A 22,431-nucleotide genomic window follows, 5' to 3' on the forward strand; every position below is an offset into this window, starting at 1 on the left:
AGGAAGATCCTCTGGAGATGGAAATGGCAACTCACTTCAGTATCTTGCCTGGAGAATCCTATGGATAGAGGAGCCTGGTGAGCTGCAGTCCATGGGGTAGCCAACAGTTGGATATGACTTAATGATTGAGCACACACACACCTCAAGGAACTTGCAATTGGACCAGAAGGAGACACGTCCCCCAGAAGGCTTAAGAACAAAGGAATGGGGTCTAAGGTCAAGTGGAAGGACAGAATTTAAATTGAGAGCAGAGAGCTCTGACCATGACTAGCTTCGATGGCCCTGGGCAAGTTGCAGTAGAACTTTCCCACCAGGGTCTCTGCCTAGCAAAAGGTCTTCTGAGTCAACCATAGTACTTCTTTCCAGAGATCTATGTATTCGCATGTGTTAGTTGCTTCAGTTGTGTCAGACTCTTTGCAACCCTACAAACTGTAGCCTAGCAGGCTTCTCTATGGAATTCTCCAAGCAAGTATACTGGAGTGGGAACCCATTCCCTTCTCCAGGGGATCTTCCTGACCCAGAGATTGAGCCTGGGTCTCCTGCATTGCAGTCAGACTCCTTGTCATCTGTGTCATCAGGGAAGCCCTACGTATTCACCTGTTGGTTAGTCAAGCTCTTGAAGGCCTGCCCTGGATGAGGGTTTGCAGGCACTTGAACAGAAGCGGTTGCTCGATAAACACTTGTCCACTGATGGATGGACTGAGCTTGTTGAGAACAGTGGTTGGGAAAGAAAGTGCACTAGGCTTCGAGTCTATTCTCACGGGCTGTTAGTCCAGGAGACTCCATCCCAGAACTTGCAGGAGACTAGGTTCTGCTGAGATAGGTCATTTTCCAGGGGAATCAATGGCACAGATCAGCACTCAGTGCATAGGTTCCACAAAGCTAGTAGCTTTGCAGAGAAGCAAATACAGCTTCTGAAGAAGAAGCAATAAAAATGGATACTTGTACACCAGCTTGTTTTTATTAATGATCATAATAATAAGTGCTGCTTAAGGAGTAAATTCTGTTCAGGGCAGAGTTTTAGACATTTTCTAATAACACAGTATCTTCATGAGCTTTTCTCATCTCATCCCACAAGCACCCTATGACTTAGGCAAAACAGTGTTTTCATATAACAGATAAGGAAACAGAGGCAAGGATTTTAATGTATAAAAAGCATGGAATTTTGAGGCAAGTAGTCTACCTTTAAATATTAATAAGATAGATTTTTCACCAAGATTGTGAATACATATACTCATGTTTTCTTTGAGATTTTACAGTTATTCTTCAGTTTTCTTTGAGGAATGGTTCTGCATATGCCCCATGGATTCCCAGATCCACTGACGTTAATGTGATGGGGCTTCCCAGGTGGTGCTAGTGGTAAAGAACCCACTTGGCAGTGCAAGAGATGCAAGAAATGTGGGTTTGATCCCTGGGTCAGGAAGATCCCCTGAAGGAGGGAATGACAACCCACTCCAGTATTCTTGCCTGGAGAATCACAAGAACAAAGGAGTCTGGAGGCCTACAGTCCATAGGGTCATAAAGAGTCAGGCTTGACTGAAACAGCATAGCACACAGATAGATTTTTCATAGCTGACTTCATTTAAATCTCATAGTTGACTTGACAAATAGGTATTGTTATTTCTAGATCACAGGTATGGAAACTGAGGCACAAAAAACTTAAGGATCTACAAGAGAAAACTGATGGCAAAGCTTTTAACTAAACTGGCCCCTAAACTCCCAGGCAGCCTATCATGATCATCATAACTTTCATATCTTTCATCCATATTTTTTCCAGGGCCTATAATTTTTATGCTTGTGATCCAGTTGTGTACAGTTTTATACAGGAGGGAGTGATATAGAACTGGGGCTGTGTACAGTCATTACAGATGTTTAGACAAAGAATAGAGAGATATTCCTGAGTAGAGAGGAGAGAATAGTTATGTCAGCTGTAGGTCTTAATGGAAACAGACATTCCATTAAAAATTTCAGTCCTTGGATTGTTAAGACCTAGACTAGCCCTGTCTGTCACTTTATCTCTCTGAGATGCTCTTCCCTAGTATATGGCTTAAAGTGGTTCATTTTCTAAAGGAGTTGGAGTTGAAAAAATGAAGGAGAAACCCTATCTCTTGTGTGTTGGCCACTGCTGTGTACAAGGATGGACAAAGCAGCATCTGTGCCCTGGAGGAGATGGAGCTCTTCTCTGTAGCCTGCTGAGACCAACATCTTGCCAAACTCTGCTCCCCACGTGCTCACCCCTATGTACTCCTCATGGACCATGCTTCACTTTCCCCTTTGATTCCTGCTTCTTCCAACTCGTGTGTGTGTGTGTGTGTACTGTCACTTCAGTCATGTCCAACTCTTTGCGACCCTATGGACTATAGCCCACCAGGCTTGTCTGTCCAGTGGGACTCTCCAAGCAAGAATACTGGAGTAGGTTGCCATGCCCTCCTCCAGGGGATCTTCCCGACCCAGGGATCAAACCCACACATCTTATATCTCCTGCATTGGAAGGCGGGTTCTTTAGCACTAGGGCCACCTGGGAAGTCCTCTTCCAACTCACAGCACACCTTAACAGTCTATCTCCCATTGTCTTACAGCCTTGCATCTGTTGGACCAAGCTGATATATTCATTGGTATCAAGACTTTGCTGATCAGTGGCTACATGTAAGGTAGCTGTGGTGCAGTGGAGGCTACATGGGGCTGATGAGTTAGGCAGGAAAAGGTTTGCATCCCAGCCTCATCACATCCTGTGACTTTCAGCAAGGTATATGTCTCAGTACATTTCAGTCTCTTCATCCAATATCATGGGAATCATCTTCCAAGTCTCCGTATTAAGCACTCTAGAGACACTAAAAGCTTTCTGGCCACAAACAAGATAATTATTTTTCCTGTACAAGATGGCATTTGTAAAGATGGGTCTAAGGAGCTGACTCACACTCTAGAGCTGGCCAAGGGCAGCTGCACCTCAGACAGATTTAAGATGATGAGCTAGCTATGGGGTAGCCTCTTGAGAAGGCTGTGCATGGTGGTGATTCTCATTTTTATAGGTGGAAACAGACATCCCATTAAGAATTCCAGTTCTTGGGTTATTACTGCTTAGTATCTTGGTAGGGGGGCTTCCCAGGTGGTACTAGTGGTAAAGAACTTGGCTGCCAATGTAAGAGACATAAGAGATGAAGGTTTGATCCCTAGATCAGGAAGTTCCCCGGAGGAGGGCATGGCAACCCACTCCAGTATTCTTGCCTGGAGAATCACATGGGCAGAGGAGCCTGATGGGCTATAGTCCATAGGGCCATAAAGAGTTGGACATGACTGAATCAGCTTAGCAGGCATGCATATCTTGGTGGGAGGCAAAATCTTCCCTTGGAAGTGAAATCAGTAAAGCTTTATGAGGTCTGTTCTGGGTCAATTTCGATGAAAAGGAAAAGGAAGCAAAGATATCCAGCGGTTACACAAGGTGGGCTTGGAGGCTGAAGGACTCAATTCAAACCACCTGTCCAGGGACTTCTGTGGTGATGTAGTGGTTAAGTCTTCGCCTTCCGATGCAAGGGTTGCAGGTTCCATCTCAGGTCTCTGAACTAATATGGCCTTATGGTCAAAAAACCAAAACATAAAGCAGAAGCCATATTGTAACAAAATTCAATAAAGACTTTAAAAAAAATTGGTCTCGTTGAAGGATCTCAAAGCAGAGATCACCTCAGAGAAACTACTTCCCAACTGTGGTACTCGTGAGATGCATGGCCATATCACCGGTCACAAATTACATCATGAATCCCCAACTGGGTTTTCATCTATAAAATGGGGTAACACCAACCCACCTGACTGTTGTAAGGAATTAAATGGGAAAAGATATAAAAACCCTCTGGCTCCTCCTCCAATGTGCAGACCACCACTTTACTGAAAGGCAGACGCAGGAAATTAGAATAATGACCCTATCTCGGAAGACCCAGAGCCCTGGGCCCTGGCTGCCTGAATGTTACTCTGTGACCCATGCCTAACAAGCTCCTGGCCCAAGAAAGAAAGTCCCCTCCCAACGCCATTGCCTGAACTCTGCTGCTGCTGCTGCTGCTGCTAAGTCGCTTCAGATGTGTCCAACTCTGTGCGACCCCATAGACGGCAGCCCACCAGGCTTCGCCATCCCTGGGATTCTCCATGCAAGAACACTGGAGTGGGTTGCCATTTCCTTCTCCAATGCAGGAAAGTGAAAAGTTGAAGTGAAGTCACTCAGTCGTGTCCGACTCTTCGTGACCCCATGGACTGCAGCCTGCCAGGCTCCTCCGTCCATGGGATTTTCCAGGTAAGAGTACTGGAGTGGGGTGCCATCACCTTCTCCGGCCGGAACTCTACTTCTGGTCTATCATGACTGTCATGAGCCTGTGATTTAGGGGGCACCTCTTCTGAGAGCACTGCCTCCCTATATCAGGAAGCAACTGGCACCAGTAAACATGGCCTCAGGAGACTGCAGTTCTAAGCCCCAGCCCCACTCCCAGGGAACCCTGTCACAGAGGGCTAGGGTGCCCTTGCTTCTCTGAGTCTCTACCTGCCATATCAGGGGTTGATTAGATCATCTCTCGGGGTCCTTCTGGCTTGACAACTGTCTGACTCCTCAAAGGCCAAACAAAACCAAACCCTGGGGACAGATAAACTCATCAAAATAAACAACCCTAACTCAGTTATTAGGCACAGCACTGGAGGGCAGGCAGGAATGCTGTCACAGCTGTCTCCTGAAAAGGCAATCTCTGCATCAATCCCCCTCCATCTCTGGCCCTAGTTTCACTGCTAAAGCTTGCCACACTTAAGAGAAACATCAGCAAGCCCGACATCCACATGGAGACAGGCTCTAGGCTAGGGGGTCCCACTTGGAAGGAGTGTCTGTTTATTGCATTGCTGAGCCATGGAGGGCCACCCTCCCTAGAAATTCCAGGGAACTCTGAGCCTTCTCCTTCCCCACTGGTGGTCTTCATGGCCTTTCCAAGTGGAGGGATATACTTGACTCATCTCTGAAATGCACAAGGGGGTCCTGGTATCCCTTTGGAGAGGCCTTCATTAGCCATCAGTCCCATCTTACCTTGTTGCATGACTTTGAACAATGCTTAATCTTTTCTGGAGCCTCAGTTTACTCCATATCAAAATGGGGCTCACGGCTCTGCCTACCTCAAAGGCATTGCTTTGAAAGATTAAAAAAAAATGCACTTGAAAGTTAGGGCTTAAGCACCAGGAAAGTGCCAGGTCTCCTCATTACTGATATCATGTCAGTATTTCAGGGTTTGACCCACCTTCCCATTACCCATCTTCCTCTGATGCTGTCCCTTGGATGTTGGCTCTGATTCTGGATACTGTAATACTGTGAGAGCATCTGGTGCTTGAAAGCAGCAGAGAAGGATCTGGGGATGCTTGTGCCCTGGGCTGCCCCCAGGAGAAAGTTGAGCTAGAGATCCCTGGGAGGAACCGCAGAAGTGGTCCACTCATGTCCCAGAGCTGCTCAGTGCAGGAGTCTGAGCAGCCATACCTGGGCATCCGGGTCTCTTACCCTGCACTGCCCAGTGGAAGGAAACTGTCACTTGTCAGGACAGGCCAGGAAACCTGGTAGAAGGTAATACTTTCCCTGCAGATGCCACTGCTTCCCAGTTTTGCTCTCTCAAGTGTACCAGTGGCCCCCACCCCTCCATGGGCTGGAGTCAGCTAAGTCGCTAGGGATTAGGGTTCATTAGGAAACAGGAATATCTTTGTTCCTCCAAAGATATTTTCTCCCCCTAGAGAACTGAATGGCAATCCACTCCAGTATTCTTGCCTGGAGAATCCCAAGGACAGAGAAACCTGGTGGGCTATATGAGGTCACAAAGAGTCGGGCACAACTGAGTGACTAACACTCTCATTTCCACTTGCTCTTCCAAATTAATGCCCTCTGTTCAAGTCATGGAGAAATACAAAGTACCCTGAGATGTTCATCAGCCCACCTGTGGAAGCACAGCTGATTACTCCAGAAGCTCACAAAAGTCAGGCAGTCACGGCCACTGTCCCACAGCACAGTCCGTGCTCTGCCCTGAAGTCAGCTGGACCCGCATCTCATCGGAGCCTGCTCAGTGTCAGACACAGTGGTAAGCAAGGGCCCCAGAGGAACCATCAGGGCCTGTGAAGCCGGCGCTGCCTGTTACTGTCAGGTGGTCAAATTGTTTTCCATCTGAGAGAGTTCGTTTCAGACACAGTGCTCATGACTGCCTCTCGACAAACAGTGCATTCGAAGTCATTAAGAAAAGTGACCTTTTAATCTCTCTTGTAGTCGAGAGGGCAGACACACACAGCAGGCTGACTCTTTCCATCTCTCCCCGAGCGGCGCGAGCTTGTCATGCTGGGACCCCTGGCTCAGCTGCCTTTGAGGACATTCAAGGCCAAGAGAGCCAGTAACAAGCCACGGATCTCAGACCTAACCTAGCATTATTGTGAGACTCCAGCGTCACTATTTCCCCTTCCTGAGGCTGCTGTGTGGCCCATCCTCTTCTTCCAGTCCCCTAGTGATTCTGTCGCTGAAGGACCATTGCTATACCTCTCAGCATAGCCACTGCTGCTGTACTGGGCATCGGACCACAGGCTCACACTGTGAGCTTTCTTGTATTTCTTTGGTGAATATATCATCTCTTTTTGCCTCTCAGGCATTGGAAACTTCCTGTCTGAAAGCTGATAGATGTGAGTCTGGAGAGGTAGGTAGGTTTGGCTTAAGGTCCCTGACCCAAGGATGTAGGTTGTGGGAGCCCTGTACCTGGGCAGCAGGGTAGTGGGGCACAGGTGTTTGGCTAAGATGCTACTGATTCAGGACATCAAAGGGTGTGTTACTGATGATCAACACCACTGGTCCATCTTCTCCAAGTACCTCTCTCTCTCCCACTCATTGCTTTTTTGCCACCTCCTGTTGCAGTCTCCCAAACACAGCACTCTATTTGTGTAACACCTGGTAACATGTTCATTCTATGAGTCACCCAGAGAAAGTCAGTTTCCTGCCTCTTTTTGCTGTTCAGTTACTCAGTCGTGCCCGACTCTTTGAGACCCCATGGACTGTAGCACTCTGGGCTTCCCTGTCCTTCACCATCCCCCGGAGTCTGCCCAAACTCATGTCCATCGAGTCGTGTTGCCATCCAACCACCTCATCCTCACCTCCTTCTTCTCCTGCCCCCAATCTTCCCAAGCATCAGGGTCTTTTCCAGTGAGTTGGCTTGAAAGAGCTTGAACTACAGATTCTCAGAAGCAACTTTTCACCCTGACAGTTAATGACTCCATAACATTACTCCTTGTTTTTTTTTTTTTAAGTTTCAGAATTGGAACTGAAGAGCCAATACACCAAGTACCAATAATCCTGGAAGCTCAAATTTCTTCCTTTTCTTGTAAAAAAAAGTGGTCCTGCTAGTCAAAGCTTCTTAAGGAACGAGATAACTTTTCCTTCCACTGACGCCATGACAGGATGACAGCTCTTCCTGGGATGACTCCAGGCCTGGGAGCCAAAGTGCCTGCTGATCTGTGCTTAACTCGTGGTAGACAGCTGTCTTTATTTTGAGCTACTGCACCGTCTGTCTCGCCAGTGTTTCCCCACAGTGTGCTGGGCTGCTTGGCGGGACTCTGCTCTGTCAGGAAGTGTCTGTTGTTTGGGTTGTTCCACAAGAACACAGCCAAGGAACAGGGCTATATGGCGTCACCAGATAACAGCAACCGTGTTCACCAGTTAATCGGGGCCCAGCTCAACAAGAAGGCTGGCCTGAGAGAAACTGGTACTGAAGCAAGAGGGAGCAAATCCCACTCACCCCACACAACCCCAAGGATGCCACACAGACAGGAGCTGGCATGCTGAATGAAGAAGCAGAGCCGTGATTGGAGGCAGCAGCAGAAAGATCGCCACCACTTGCCTCTCTCCCAGGGATCCCTGTTTGTCTCTAATTGATAAACTATTACTACACTAGTATCAGAAGAAGCAAAGCAATTAAAAGAAGAGGAAATGGATGGGGGGCAGGGCAAATAACCCCAGTGGCTAACATAGGTAGAGGAATAATCGTATGTGTCTATACAATTGTATAATTGCACGCTTCGTTTCAGCAAAAAGAGGAATGTGGTGGATTTGCCCAAGTTTTGTCTGATAGAAAGAAAAAGAAAGAAAATAGCATCTTCAAGAGAAGCAAAATCTACCTCTTCTCCACCAACAACTCATTGGGGTGTCTTGTGTATTTTCTTTGCAAAGAGCGGCCAGTGGACAACATCCTCCAATGAGGTTATGGATGATGTCAGGGCAAGGGTAAAAATTGGGGAGCGGGTGTTGGTGCCAGCCTGCAAGCTGGGGTGGCTGGTGGGGAAGGTGGCGAGGGCAGGGCAGAGGAGCTCATAGATGGTAGATGCTCTGTCCTCACCCCGCCCTTTCCCTTTGCCTCCCTCTGCTTCCTGGTTCTCAAAACTGAACAGAGGGGAGGGGTCTGGGCTTGGGGAACCAAGCCAGATAGGCAGTGCAGACGCCAAACCGAAACAGCTGGGAGATTTAAGGGAAGTTTGGAGAGAAGTAAACTGGATTTCTACTTCTTGTTTGTACTGTTAAAGTGTTCCTTTAATGTGAAAGCTTTCCTGTTAAATGAAGGGGAAAGGGAGCTCCACGACAAGTAGCAGCTGTAAAACAAAGGGAACAAAAGGAGGAAACTGCTGAGATGCGTTTTGTTGCTATAGATATAGGGAGACATAGAGCCAGGCTGATGGATGGGGCCAGTCACACTCCCAGCAAAGGACCAACCAGAAGCAGAAAAAGGAACCGGCGAAGAGAGGGAGGGAAGAGGCTTGTTTCCAGAACAATCACAGGGAGTTAAAATAACATAGCCAGGTAAGTTGTGCTTCACTGGGGAAGTACCAGAGGAAAAAGAGCTAAGAACCAGACAAAACTGGAAAGGAATTTTGCCCACTTTTCTTCAATCTGCAATTGCCAATTCCCCTTAGTCAGCTCTGACTGCAAAGAGCAGAGACCATCCAAAGTGAGGAAGGTCTCAAGCCACTGGGTGGAAAATAGTTCTAGTAAATGGATCTCAGAATAGCCTTCCATGTTCAATCTAGCTCCCCAAACACACACACACACACCAGCTTCAAAAAGGAGCAAATACGTTACAATAACAGGAAATACACAGAAGTAAACCTGTCTCACTACAGCTACAGAGGAGCATAAACTTCGTGTGGGACCAATAAAATGAAACCACTCTCCTACAGGAACGATACTCGTTATCGCATCCGAGGTGACCGATAGCCACAAAAGGCCTATAAATTCTAGTGTTTGCAGGGTCTTTCCTCATTTGCGCTGCAGGTAATTAAATTGTGGGGGCACATGGCGAAAATTTCAGGGACTTCTCCTGAAAGTCCCCAGGCCATCAGATGGAGGGCAAAAAGATTCCATTAGGAGCCCAGGGTCCAGACTGCAGAACCCACATCCTCCCCGACCCTTGTGCCTGCTAAGTGATTCTGGGCCATCTCATCCACCAAGTTCATGCGCTTGCACTGTGGAAGCCACCAGAAAATTGAGGCCAAAAGCTTTTGGGTTTTGTTCATGCTTCTAGAAGTTGAGAGTTAGAGCAGAAGTGGACCATGACACCTCAGTTCTTCTGTCTTCCACTGTCCTCAGAATAAATGCCAAACTTGTGATACACAAACCTCTTCCTGAGGACTGGCCTCAGTCTCCTTTGGAGGCAAAGTCCCCTCAGTCCTTCCACAGACCTCCCGCACCTCCTTGAACATCATCCAGGACTTCAAAGCTGCTTTTCCCTCTGGAAATGCCCTATTCTCCTCCCTTCTGCCTCCCCTGAGCAGCCTAGACTCAGTCCCATGCTCAGATGGGAGTGCTTTGGTTTCTCTTTCTGCTTCTCTGAATCTCTCCCTTTCTGCTGTTCCGCTCCTGACTTTGCTGCAAGTCCTGCATCTTCCTCTTAAACTGGCAGATGCCCAAGTGCCAAGACTGTCAGGTTTATCTCTGAATCTCTGGCGTTTACAGGTATGCCTGGAATATGGAAAGAGTGATCAGTGATAGTAAAAGAAAGGACAGGTATCAAGAGAACTGCCTCTCACCACCAGCAGGGAAGAAGAAAAGGTCCCAGCACACAGAGGAGCTGAGAATAGACTGCCCACCTCAGCCTTCCTGGGGCGCTCACTGCTCATCACCACTCTCTGCAAAGGAAGGGTTAAGACAGAGGCCAGGGGGCCTTGATTCCTTTGCACCTAACATCAGCCACTATAAGGAGGCTGGGTCTGTCAGGCGACCCCCTTTCTACCTCTTGGATCATAATAATCTTCAGATAGTTCTGAAGGTTGAGGGACAACCTCTCTCCCCTCCACCCTCTCCTCCCAGGTCCTCCCTGTTTACTTCCCTGCTTCATACTGCTGACCACCACCGAGGGACTGTGCATTTTAATTCTAGATCTATCTCCTCTTTATTGCAGTTTCGTTCCTTGAAGGCAGCACATTTTGTCATGTTGTCTACTGCCTTATCCTCATATAAGAGAGCAACCTGGTAGTGTTGGCAAATGAATGAGTGAAGGCAGGTGGTTCTCAGAGTGGATATCATTGCCATCAAGGTCACTCATGCCTTCTAGCAGCAGGGATCAGTTTTTTGGAAGGCAATTTTTCCATGGGCCCATGGGGGGAAATGGTTAAGGCGGTAACGTGAGCGATGGGGAGTGGCTGTAAATACAGATGAAACTTTGCTGGCTAGGTCACGGCTCACCTCCTAACCGTTCAGTTGGTTCCTAACAGGCCACTGACTGGTACTGGTCTGCAGCCCAGGAGTTGGGGACCCCTGTTCTAGATCAAACCTACAGCTATATCTTCACATCCCGAACCTGAGACTTGGAAGAAATGACTCAGAGATAATATTATTTATTTGGGGGTGAGGATAACATCTAACTCTGGTAGCTCAGCAGTAAAGAGTTTCCTGCCAGTGCAGGAGATGCAAGAGATGTGGGCTCCATCCCTGAGTTGGGAAGATCCTCTGGAGGAAGAAACAACAACCCACTCCAATATTCTCGCCTGGGAAATCCCATGGACAAAGGAGCCTGGTGGGCTACAGTCCATGGGGTTGCAAAGGGTCAGACACTTAAGACTGAGCAATTAAGCACAAGTATGAGCACTGAACTATCCCCCTTTTGATTCTGCCTCCCCCCAGACCCCAGGAGCTAATTCTTCAGCTTTTCTATGATAGCACCATGGACACGCAGCCCACCATCTGCTTCTGGGGTCTCACTCAATCCCGAGCATCTCTTCATCCTCACCCAACAACACGAACCAGGTGATGGCACCTACAAATGATGCAGTCCTCACACACACCTTGACCAGCGCTCCTCCCTGCCCCAGCACTCAGCTTCTCCTGGCTGACTTATTTGTATAGCCTGCTTGGGAAAAAGGATGCTATGATGAGCAGGAGGCCAGAAACTAATGTTGATTAGAGCTAGATAGTTCAACGGCCTTTATCTTACTATTTTCCCACATTTTGTAGGGGTCGCAAATTGTAACCCTATTTTTAAGATCAGGTAAACAAAGCAAATCAGTTATGTTGCCCAAGGTCACACAGCTAGTAAGGAGCAGAGCTTCGAGTCCAGATCTCTTTGACTCAGAAGGCCAGTCATTTTCACCAGAGTCTTGCTGACACGAAGCATCCTGAGGAGTAGGAAAGGCCACTACTGGCATTTATTTTGGTGTCTGTCTTGAGTGTGACTTTCGGTGTCAACACCTGGAAGTGTGATTACTTTGGAGCTGTCCATCTGGCTAAAATGGCATGAACGGGACTCTCAGGAATCGTGGAACAAAAAAGGGTTTGAATGATCACATAAGGCTCTACCTACCCATTGCATAGATGAAGAAACTGAGGCTGAGAAGAAAACAGATGCATTTATTCTCACAAATTATGAGTTGAAAGGCACTTAGACCCTTAATCTTCAATTTTCTACCTTGTGTGAGGATCCCATCAGGTCTGGTTTTTATGGCCGCAGCATAGCAAAGGGACATCAGCTGCCAGTTCCTCCCTGTACACCCCTCTCCAAGTCAGGGGGAGGATGCACTGAAAGGGCCATATCCTGCATTGATAGGGATACCCAGAATGTCAGAGGTGGGCCAGTCACAGAGGAAGCCAGGGCCAACAAACATGGGAGTGGGGGGTTGGAGAGGAGGGGTGGGAATGTGCCAAGGGGCAGTGACAGGTGACACTTGCTGGAAATAGATGTGGGGGCAAGCTGAAGAGAACTCGGGGTCCCACCAGCACCCAGATCGATTGATACTTCCAAAAGGGACTCTGTTCCCATTTTCCAAAGGCTGCCTTGCCTTTGAAAGGGGAGCAGTGAAGTAGTGTGCCCAGCAAAAATCACATCGCCCTGGTCTCTTTAACTCCACCTCGCGGGGCCACAAATCAGTTGGCCTCCAGGGAGCCGCCTTGGGATGGGACATTTATGGCCCTCCTTCAGAAAGCCAGCTCTCTTGGACAGTTTCTGCCTCATAAGCAGACCTGCCCACGTAGAACCTAGACATCGGCGAGGTTGATTTACGCCTTTAATACTGCGAGCTTCATTTAGCCAGTCTGGAAAGCACATTTCGTCGTGGGAAGCTGGAGTTTTTCTTTTCTCCCCGTCCTCACTAGACATTCATTTTGATAGTGGGTTTTGTTCTTGTTGTTTCCCCTGCCCCTTTTCCGACAGGTCTATTCTTCTGTCTCAGGCAGTGTCCATTCCGGCCTTTCTTCTTTAGGAAAGGAGAGCAAGGGGTCAGGGGCCATAACCTGATTAGAATAGGTAAGGAAAGCTTGTTGAGATTTTAACATTTTCTCAAAAGGCATTGTATATATAAAAATAATTACCCTCCCCCATCCCAGAAAAAAACTGCAGTACCCTACAGATTTCACCCATTTTCATTTATCTAAATAATCACACCATTTTCATGCTTGCAATTAATCTTACATACGTGCTTAAAGATACATATAGTCAATATTGCTTCATATGCTACCAACTTTTGGGGAGCGAAGTTGCTTTCTGTGGGAAGGGGCAGGGCGATGAAGATTTTATAGATATTTTTATTCCAATATATCCTGAATCATTTTTCAGAGTAACATAGCAGAACAGCATGCATGGTAGCTCGGGAGCTGTATCTCCACATGTTCCTTGGGGGCCAATGCATTTCTTTCCCAGGATTATCCTGAAGTTAACACATCAAACCACGCTTTTCGAGGTTTTTTTCGATTTCTCACTTTCAAGTTGGTATGTCTAGGTTTTGTTTTCTTCTCCGGTCTCGTTTCTTCCCTTCTCACGGGCTCTTAGTTCTTTTCATAAGATCTCGTGTTTGCTGCCCCCACCTCCTATGCAAACGCAATCCTCAGCTCCTCTATCCCAGTCTCTTCTATCCATCCACGCTATTCTTTCTCAGAGGTGAAGTCACCAAATCCACTGGTGTCCGTGAAAGCTGGTGGGGGTGGGGAGGGAGAAAACTCTATTGTCTGTTCTTCATCAAGAGGACATTGCATCTTACTAAGACTGGGGCTTGTTTAAGGTGACAAGCCCAGGCCTAAGCCCAGAGGTCTGCACACCATGTTCTCATTCGGTCATGTTGGGAATCCAACATGGGTAGATTCCAGAGCCTCCAGGGAGAGCCGCCAGGGCTTTTACAGGGATGTGAGGGATGTGCCATCCCAGAGAGTGAGCGAGTAGTTAAGGGACCGGGGCAATGTTACCTTAGAGTTTGGAAATGGTCCCAGTAAATGACCCAAGCAGCTAACAGTTGGGGAGCACAGTTCTAAGAATGAAATGACAGAGAACAAAAGGCGCCCACCTTCTCCTTCATCACCTAATCTTTGCATGGCCCTGGTATGGATGGAGACTGAGTCCAGAAGGGTGGTCTGGCTGGGAAGGAAATGTTCAGGGATGGCTTGTCTGTGGACCGCAGCTGTTCTTCCATGAAAAGGCTCTGACGAAATTGTGGGAATGTGAGGATGGAGAGAGGCATGGCAATGGCCCTCCTCTGCCTTCCTCCTCTTCTGTTCCAACCCAGCATGTGATCCAGAAGGAAACAGAGGCAAGTGGGAGGGCGTAGGGGAGATTCTCTTGCCTGTATTTCGTGTTGTGTGTGTTCTTCTCCCTGTGTTTTCTCTCTCTCTTTACCTCCATCTCTTACAAAGACAGAACAGGCCTCTTCTTTGGCAAGCACCCTCTCCATCATGCATGCCACCAGCCCAACCACAGCGACAAATGACACTCGCTGGAGCTCCTGCTCAGGACTTCTGGTGCTTCATGAGAACAGGGAGGGTAGACCCAGTCAGGCTGGGACTTGAGAAGCGGTCCCAGAAGCTGTCTCCTACTTTCCGTCTGAATTATTGATCTGTCCCCAGCGCCTCCAGCCCACACCACCTCCATTCCATCTGTTGGTCAGAGAAGTGAGATGGGCTAGGACCCGGGACCCTTTTCTGCAGTTCTGCAAAGCTTGCACCTGGACAAATCTCTCCTTGAGCAGCAAAATACAAAGAAACTGTGCTGCTGTGCTGTCCCTTTAGACATGTCCAACCCTTTGCAACCCCAGGGCTGGTAGCCCACCAGGTTCCTCTGACCACAGAATTCTCCAGGCAAAGAATACTGGAGTGGGTTGCCATATCCTCCTCCAGGGGATCTTCCCAACCCAGCGATCAAACCCACATCTCTTATGTCTCCTGCACTGGCAGATGGGGTTTTTTTTTACCACTCGCGCCACCTGGGAAGCACAAAGAAACTAGATGAAACTAAAAATAATTGTGTGTGCAGTTGGGGCAAACTCTGGACCAAAAGGTACAAAAAGACCAAAAAATTCACCTGACACTTTTACAGAATGGGGAGCAAAAGCAGGGTACTGTGCATGCCCCCTGCACTCAACCCCACAAAGAGGTGGGCAAACCACCTATGCCCCCTCTCTGGCCCAGCTCCTACCTCCGCCCATATAAGGAGCCAGTTCACCTGCATCTAGGGGAGTGAGCAAGGGAACCTGTTAACTTGTTTTCGCTCCCTCCACAAGCTCTGTGTGCGGTGCTGCACTTAGTCACTCAGTGGTGTCAGATTCTTTCCAACCCCATGGACTGTAACCTGCCAGGCTCCTCTGTCCATAGGATTCCCCAGGCAAGAATACTGGAGGGGTTTGCCATGCCGTCCTCCAGGGGATCTTCCCAACCCAGGGATCAAACTCAGGTCTCCCACATTGCAGGCAGATTCTTTACCACCTGAGCTACCAGGAAACCTAGGGACACCAGTAAAGCCTTGCCTGAACTTCTTGTCTGGCCTCTAGTCAATTTCTATTGATTGTGGAAGATCGAGAACTCTGGTCAGTATCAGAAGGACCCTCATCAGCCCTCGTTCTTCTTATCCTTGGGGAAGGGAGGTTGGAAGACACATATGTGTGACTGGGTGCAGCAGGGGGGTATGGGGAGAATGTGGTTGCTCAGAAAATGGATGACTGAGAGGAAGTGAGGGAGAGGAGAAAGGAAACAGGAAAAGGGAGTAAGTGGGGCAAAGAACAGGTGGGAAGAGGCACACAGGCGAATGGATAAAAAGGGCAGAAACAGGAAAGGAGAAAGAGACCATGGAGAGAAAAGAGGGCATTTGTTCCCTATTTATACAGTATGTTACATGGAATGGGAGGAGCAGGGAGTTGGACTCATCACAGCACAATCTCCAGAAAAAAAAAGAAAAAAGAGGGACAATTTCCCTTTTGCATCTGGCTCTTAGGAAAGGGACAGAGCCTGAGAGAGAAAAATACCTTTATTTTCCCTTAACTCCCAGCTGATTGCGCTTCATTTCCTTGCTTCTATTCTCCAAAATATGTGCAATTGCTATTTTGCTGTCAGTCAAATGGGGTATATCTAATTAAAAACAGCTTTGTAGGTAAACATCAAGAGGGGTGGGGGGAAGATAACTGTCCGCATGCGTGGAGCTGGGGGACAGGTTCCGAAGCCACCGTGACTTTCTTGGGTAGAAAGATCGCTTTTGTTTCCCTGAGGAAAAAATGCCCCCTCTTCTCTGCACTGTTTGCTTTGGCAAGAAAGAGAGAGAGCTTTATCTGGATGGAGGCTCGGCGGGGAGTTGCCTTCTATTTGCTTTGCATGCTGCGCACCGAGAATTGATACCCGGGCTGTTAATTCCAGGGAGGGCGGGGCATGCGCTGGAGGACCCGGCATTGTGAGCATCTGCAAAAAACCCACTTTGTTCAGAAATGATCTTTTCCCTCTGAACAATGGTAAGATGTTACCCTCGGAATCTTCTCCTGTCAGTGACGATGGTGGCAGAGCGTGAGCATAATTTCCCGTATCTCCACTGAGGTAGTTATTTATACAATTCTGCGCTGGAGTCAAAGTCTTTTTTATTTTTATTTTTTTCAACTTTGCCGCCTGCTGCAGCTTTTGCAACAAAATAATTACTTTTGTGCCAAGTACTTAGGTAACAAGATAAACAAGAGGCAACATAAATGGAATGTAAATATGGAACAAGTGTCTGTGAAGGAAAAAGGCAGCCCAGGGATAAAGAGCCTGGCTTGGTCTCCTGCATCTGGTAAATCCCCAGGGAGCCAAGAAAGCTCCTTCATCCTCCCCTCAGTGGGTCTGCGACTCCCTAGGGAAGGGCTGCTGTCCAAGGCTCAGTGAGGAACCTTACCTTGGCCAGGTGGTCGAGAATCAAGATTTAATTTATACTGTGTGTGTATCAGGCAGGGGAGAACACAGCACTGTTTGTAAAACACAGAAAGCCTCATCAGGATCCCATCTGTGATGCCCATTCTCTAACTGACCTTGAGCAAGTCGTTTCTCCTCCCTAAATCTCCACGAACTCATTTCTAACACGAATAGTAAACTAGATGAGCTTACGCTCCTCCAACTGTATGTGATTTCTACCAAATATTTTTATGATTGAATAGACTTTGGAATTCACAACTAAGGAGCAGAAAATGTGGAATCCAAATTCCAAATCTGAGTCTTTACCTGTCATTTGGTAATACCATCTGCAGCAAGTGGAATAGTCATTCATACTCCCAAAGATATGTCTACCCAGAACCTCCTGTGAACGTGACCTTATTTGGAGAAAAGGTCTTTGCAGATACCATGGTTAAGAATTTCAAAATAAGTGACCTAAATGGGAAGGAAATCCAAAAAAGGGGGATATATGTACATGTATGGTGATTCACTTTGCTGTACAACAGGAACTAATACAACCCCATTAAGCAACTATGTTCCAATAAAAATTTTGGATACATAAAAAGAATTTCAGACTTAAATGCAATGACAAGTTTTTGCAAGAGAAGAGAAGGGGAAACAGACTCAATGAGATGGCCATTTGAAGACAGAGGCAGATATTGGAGAGATGCTGCCACAAGCCAAGGAATGCCAGGAGCCACCAAAAGCAGGGAGAAGTGAAGAAGGATTCTCTCCTAGAACGTTTGAGGGAGCTCAGCCCTGCTAACACTTTGATTTCAGAGTCCCAGCCTCTAGAGCTGTGTGAGAACGTATTTCTGCTGTTCTAAGCCATCCAGTTTGTGCTACTTTGGACAGAAGCTTCAGGAAATAAATACACCCTCCATAAGCCTGAAATGAAGACCTACCCTCTCTACAGGGGCTCTCCCCTATCCATCATATTTTAGAAGATGAAAATCTGTCCACATGAGCATATCAAGAAAAATAAAAAGAGAGAGAAAGAAGATCTGGAGAAGAAAGACAAGAGGCATCACCCTGCCCAGTGCCCGCCTTGGCAGAGGTCTCTCAGAAGGATGTAACAAAGAGGGTTCCAGCTATGGAAATAGGGGGACAGTGATGCCCCACAGTTAGCCTAAAGTGAAATTTAAAAACAGTGTCATCTTGATTATATAACCAAATATAATTTCAAAATTAAGATTAATGTGCTAATAGCTACATGAAGGACTAATAAAGAAAAAGTAATTTACATTAAAATGTTGTCTTCAGTATGTAAGTGATTGGCTTGTCAAGACTAGAAAAAATTATAAGGGAATACATAGAGGTTTGTAGTATACACAGGTCACTGAATGCAGGAGGAAAAAAGGTGATCTGACCCAAGTGAACTGTACTGATAACTTCAACAGCATGAAGAGCTTTGCCATCAGTGACATGCTTTTCTGGAATAAACAGCTCTTAGGAAAGCGAACAGTCTTTGCTTGATTTACAAGGAAGTTGCATTTCTGGAAAATACAGGATATATTAAAACCATATTTTAAAACATAATACAGTTCTATGACATGCAATAGAGTTAAGTTCTGGGCCTGGATATCTATAAGCAGGCTTTTCACCTACATGTGTGTCCTATAGGACATTCAGAAGTCAAGCTGGGGTGGTGGGGGGGCAGGACAGTTCCATCTTGAGAAGGCTTCCCATACAATGCAGTGAATCCAGTGTCCTTGTTTGCCAGCGTGACTGTCAACACCTCCCCCAGTCACAGGGATAAGTGAAAAACACCTCCTCAGATTTCCCAGTTTACCCCCGAGGGGGGCACCAACCCTCTTGAGAACCAGAGGAATCATTTCTCTAAAGCCTCACCCAGCCCTGTGCTGAACTGCACGTGAACCCGCGTTCTCTGGACCATTGTGTATGGTATCAGTGCTTAAGGTGTCAATCAACAAACGTGTTGAATTTACAGTCTTTGAGTTGTGCTGAAGCTAGAGAAAAGGTAAGATATGAGTGTGCCCAAGAAGGGCTTGGAATGCCCTGGACACAGCTCCAGTTTCCTCTCTCTCCTCTGTCCACCCTTTCTTCCCTCCTTCCTTGCTCCCCCTTCCCCCACCCTTCTTTCCTTCTCCCTTCTTCCTCCCTCCCTCCTCTGTCCTCACTTCCTTCTGCACTTTCATCTTTTCACATTTTCCCCTGTTGGCTTCCTTTCCCTTCCTTTTCTTCATTTTTCCTTCCCTTCTTCTGCCACATGCCTTCTAAACTCCAGTCTAAGGAGCAGCATCAGGTTGATGGATAAGAATGGCCAGAGCTTAGTTACACCTTTGGCTTCCTAGGACCACTTGCCCACAGAGCTTCTGGTTCAGAAGTTCTAGGTCTCACACAAAATCTTCTCCCAGACAGGTCATGGCAGGACATAAGTGGTCACCCACTGTTAACTCATTTCTAAAGGAAGACTCTTGGAGCCTTGCACATGGAGAATCATTTCAACTAGATATCTAAAAAAATGTGCAAGTTATTCACTTGGAAAAATATCAGACTCAGTCTTCAGCACAAGAACACTTATATGTCACCTCTCCAGGATCAGACATCTGGGGCCAGATGTGAAATTAGTGTAGGTCTCACACGCATGTCTCTGACCCACACATAGCAGCCCTGATCTCACACGCAGGGCAGTTTGCTGGTATCAGCTTACTCGGACTCTCCCAATAGTTATGTGGCATTTAATGTGCAAAAAACGTCAGTTACAGATGTGAATTGCACACGCTATAGATTAATGTTGACCTGAAGCTCCAATACTTTGGCCACCTGATGCAAAGAGTCAACTCATTGGAAAAGACCCTGATGCTGGGAAAGATTGAAGGCAAAAGGAGAAGAGGGTGGCAGAGGATGAGATGGTTGGATGGCATCACCGTCTCAATGGACATGAATTTGAGCAAACTCTGGGAGATAGTGAAGGACAGGGAAGCCTGACATGCTACAGTCCATGGAGTTGTAGAGAGTCACACACAACTTAGCTACTTAACAACAATTGATTAATCATAAAAAAATAAGATGCATCCAACTCAAAGAAGTCCATGAGTAGAAGAGACATGAACCCATTTTCAAACAGGGAGAAAGAGAAAAAGAGGCAACTTGGGAGAGATGCATCTCACCTTGTGATTTTGTCAGTGATACCAGCTCTGAAGAGGAAACTGGGTGAAGAAATGAGGTTGAAGCAGTAAAAACCATGTTTGAGTCTGGCTTACCTGGGTTTGAATCCTAGTTTTGCCCTTTACTAGGACCTGGGGGGCTCCCCTTGTGGCTCAGCTGGTAAAGAATCCACCTGTAATGCGGGAGACCTGGGTTTGATCCTTCGGTTGGGAAGATCCCCTGGAGAAGGGAAAGGCTACCCTCCAGTATTCTGGACTGGAGAATTCCATGGACTGTATAGTCCATGGGGTCACAAAAAGCCAGACGCAACTGAGTGACTTTCACTTTCACTTCAGGGCCTGGGAACTCGGGCAAGTTGCTTACATTCTTTCAAAAGCTGAGGATAATATCAGTCTACCCTTTAAGACTGCTAGGTGGCCAACTGGGTAATCAACATGGAAGGCTTATTACGGCTCTGGCAAGTAGCATATGAATTTTATTCTGTCCTCCACCAACCTTCACTTCACTAGCGAAACACTGAGGGATAAGAGGGGACAGCACCCAACCAGAGGAGCCCTGAAGTGGGTAGTGGTTGAATGGTTATATTTGCCTGGGAGACTAAGAATAAGGGGTGGAGGGGATTCTGAGAGTCACCTCAGAGTCAAGTCTGGCAGAGTCTGCCTCCATGTAGAGGAAACACTTACCTACTCAAGGGAAGTTTGGGAAGAATGTGAATGATGTCTTGGGAGACTCCTTAGAGCTCCAGAGCACCCAAAGTCATCACGTTTAATTTACCACCTGCATTCAGCACTCTCCACTAAAGCAGAGAGTGGCTCTGGAATCCTCTGTGCAGAAGATGAGCCTAGAATGCCTTAAGCTCTTCCCAGCCACAGTCTGCCAATAACAAAGGGATCTGTATCAACTGCCTACCTTGATCAAACCACTAGTGCTTATTGGGTTTCTTTGGTTGCCTTTTCTTCTATGTGCAAAGCTGATGATGTCACTACCTTGCTCATAGATTTCCATTGACTCTCCATCACCTACAAGACACAAACTGAGATTCCTTATTGCGGTTGACAAATGCCTTCATCTGACCACAGGCCCACGTTTAAATCCTGGTCCCCAAACAAGCACACAAGCCACATGCCAACACACAGTGTCATATAAGACTACTTGTTACTCCTGAAGAAATCATGCTTCCCCACACCTCTGTATTTTTGGACATGCTTTTCCTCTGCTTTAATTCCTGTTCCTTTTTTGTCACTAGACAGCCACTTCAAACATGATCACTTGTGTCATGCCTGCCCTCACAGCCACCAGCAGAGCTAGCCACCTCTCCCAGAGATAATGAATTACTCCGTATTCTTTAATAGCTCTCCTTTTAGAATTCTGATTCAGTGTTTGTTGAACTTCCTCATTTATCCTTCAAGTCACGGAACCTCTCCTATTTCCAACCCTTTATCTTTCTGTGCTGTATTCTGGTATTCTTTACATCTATCTCCAAGTTTATGATTGAATATGCTGTTATTTATTTTGCTGCTAATTATATTTCAAATTTCTAGAATTTTTTTGTTTCTTTTGTCAAACCCAGTGGATTGACTTCAGTATACTCTTGTTTATAAGCCATGCTTACAAACCCTATCTTTTAATTCTTTAAACATGTTTAAAAAAATATCACAGACTGCTGCCTTAAAAAGCAGCAATCTGTTTGCTCACAGGTTTAGAGGCTGTAAGTCTGAGATCAAGGTATTGGCAGGTTTGATCCTTCTGGGGCCTCTCTGTTCTGACTGCAGACGGTCACCTCTTCACTATGTCCTCAAATGGCTTTTCCTCTGCATCGAGCTTCCTCGATGTCTCTTTGTGTGTCCAAAATGATTCTTCTTATAAGGACACCAGTGATAGTGAATTAGGACCCACCCATATGACTCATTTAAACTTAATTCCTCTCTAAAGGTCCTATTTTAAAATACGGTCACATTGGGGGTTAGGTTTCAACATATGTATTAGGGAGCACAATTCAACACATAAAATGTGTTTAATAATTTTGCATCTTTGTTTCCTGTAACTATTATTTTGTCTGGCCTGATTTCTGTGGTTTAAATGTTTCTACCAGCTCTTGCTTGCTGTAAAAAGTTTTCTTTCAGGACGATATACTCTTTGGAACTCATATGTAGAAATTCTTTGGGCACCATGTTTAAAGTATGCTCATTACACAGAATATCCTCTTGCTTCCAGCAGACACCTGAAGGTGCTTCTAACTCACGGCCATTTACAACTCAACTTTGGGTTTGGATATTGTGGAAGTCTTTTTGAGGGAAAGGGAGGCAGGAGAATGTAGTACACAGATGTAGTATGAGTTTCAGCCTCTAACTCCTAGGAAGATGGGTTTGGAGCTGGCCATTATTTGAGAAAAGTTTACTTTTTCTTACACCCAGATAGAAGACCAAGAAAGCCCCAAATCTTCACCATTTTTTCTGCCTAGCTGATTTCATTTTTGAGCTTTATCCTCGGTGATTGATATGGTCACAACCCCAGTTCTTCCCTCTTCCTGTCTTATTCTCCTAGGACCACAGCAACCAACTACCACAAATGTGGTGGCTGACACAACAGAAATGTATTTTCTCACAGTTCTGGAAGCCACGAGTATGAAATCAAGG

The sequence above is a fragment of the Bos grunniens genome, chromosome 8, assembly GCF_055505025.1.
Source record: "Bos grunniens cultivar Pamir isolate PY7600 chromosome 8, Bosgru_T2T1.0, whole genome shotgun sequence".
NCBI classification, from domain to species: domain Eukaryota; kingdom Metazoa; phylum Chordata; class Mammalia; order Artiodactyla; family Bovidae; genus Bos; species Bos grunniens.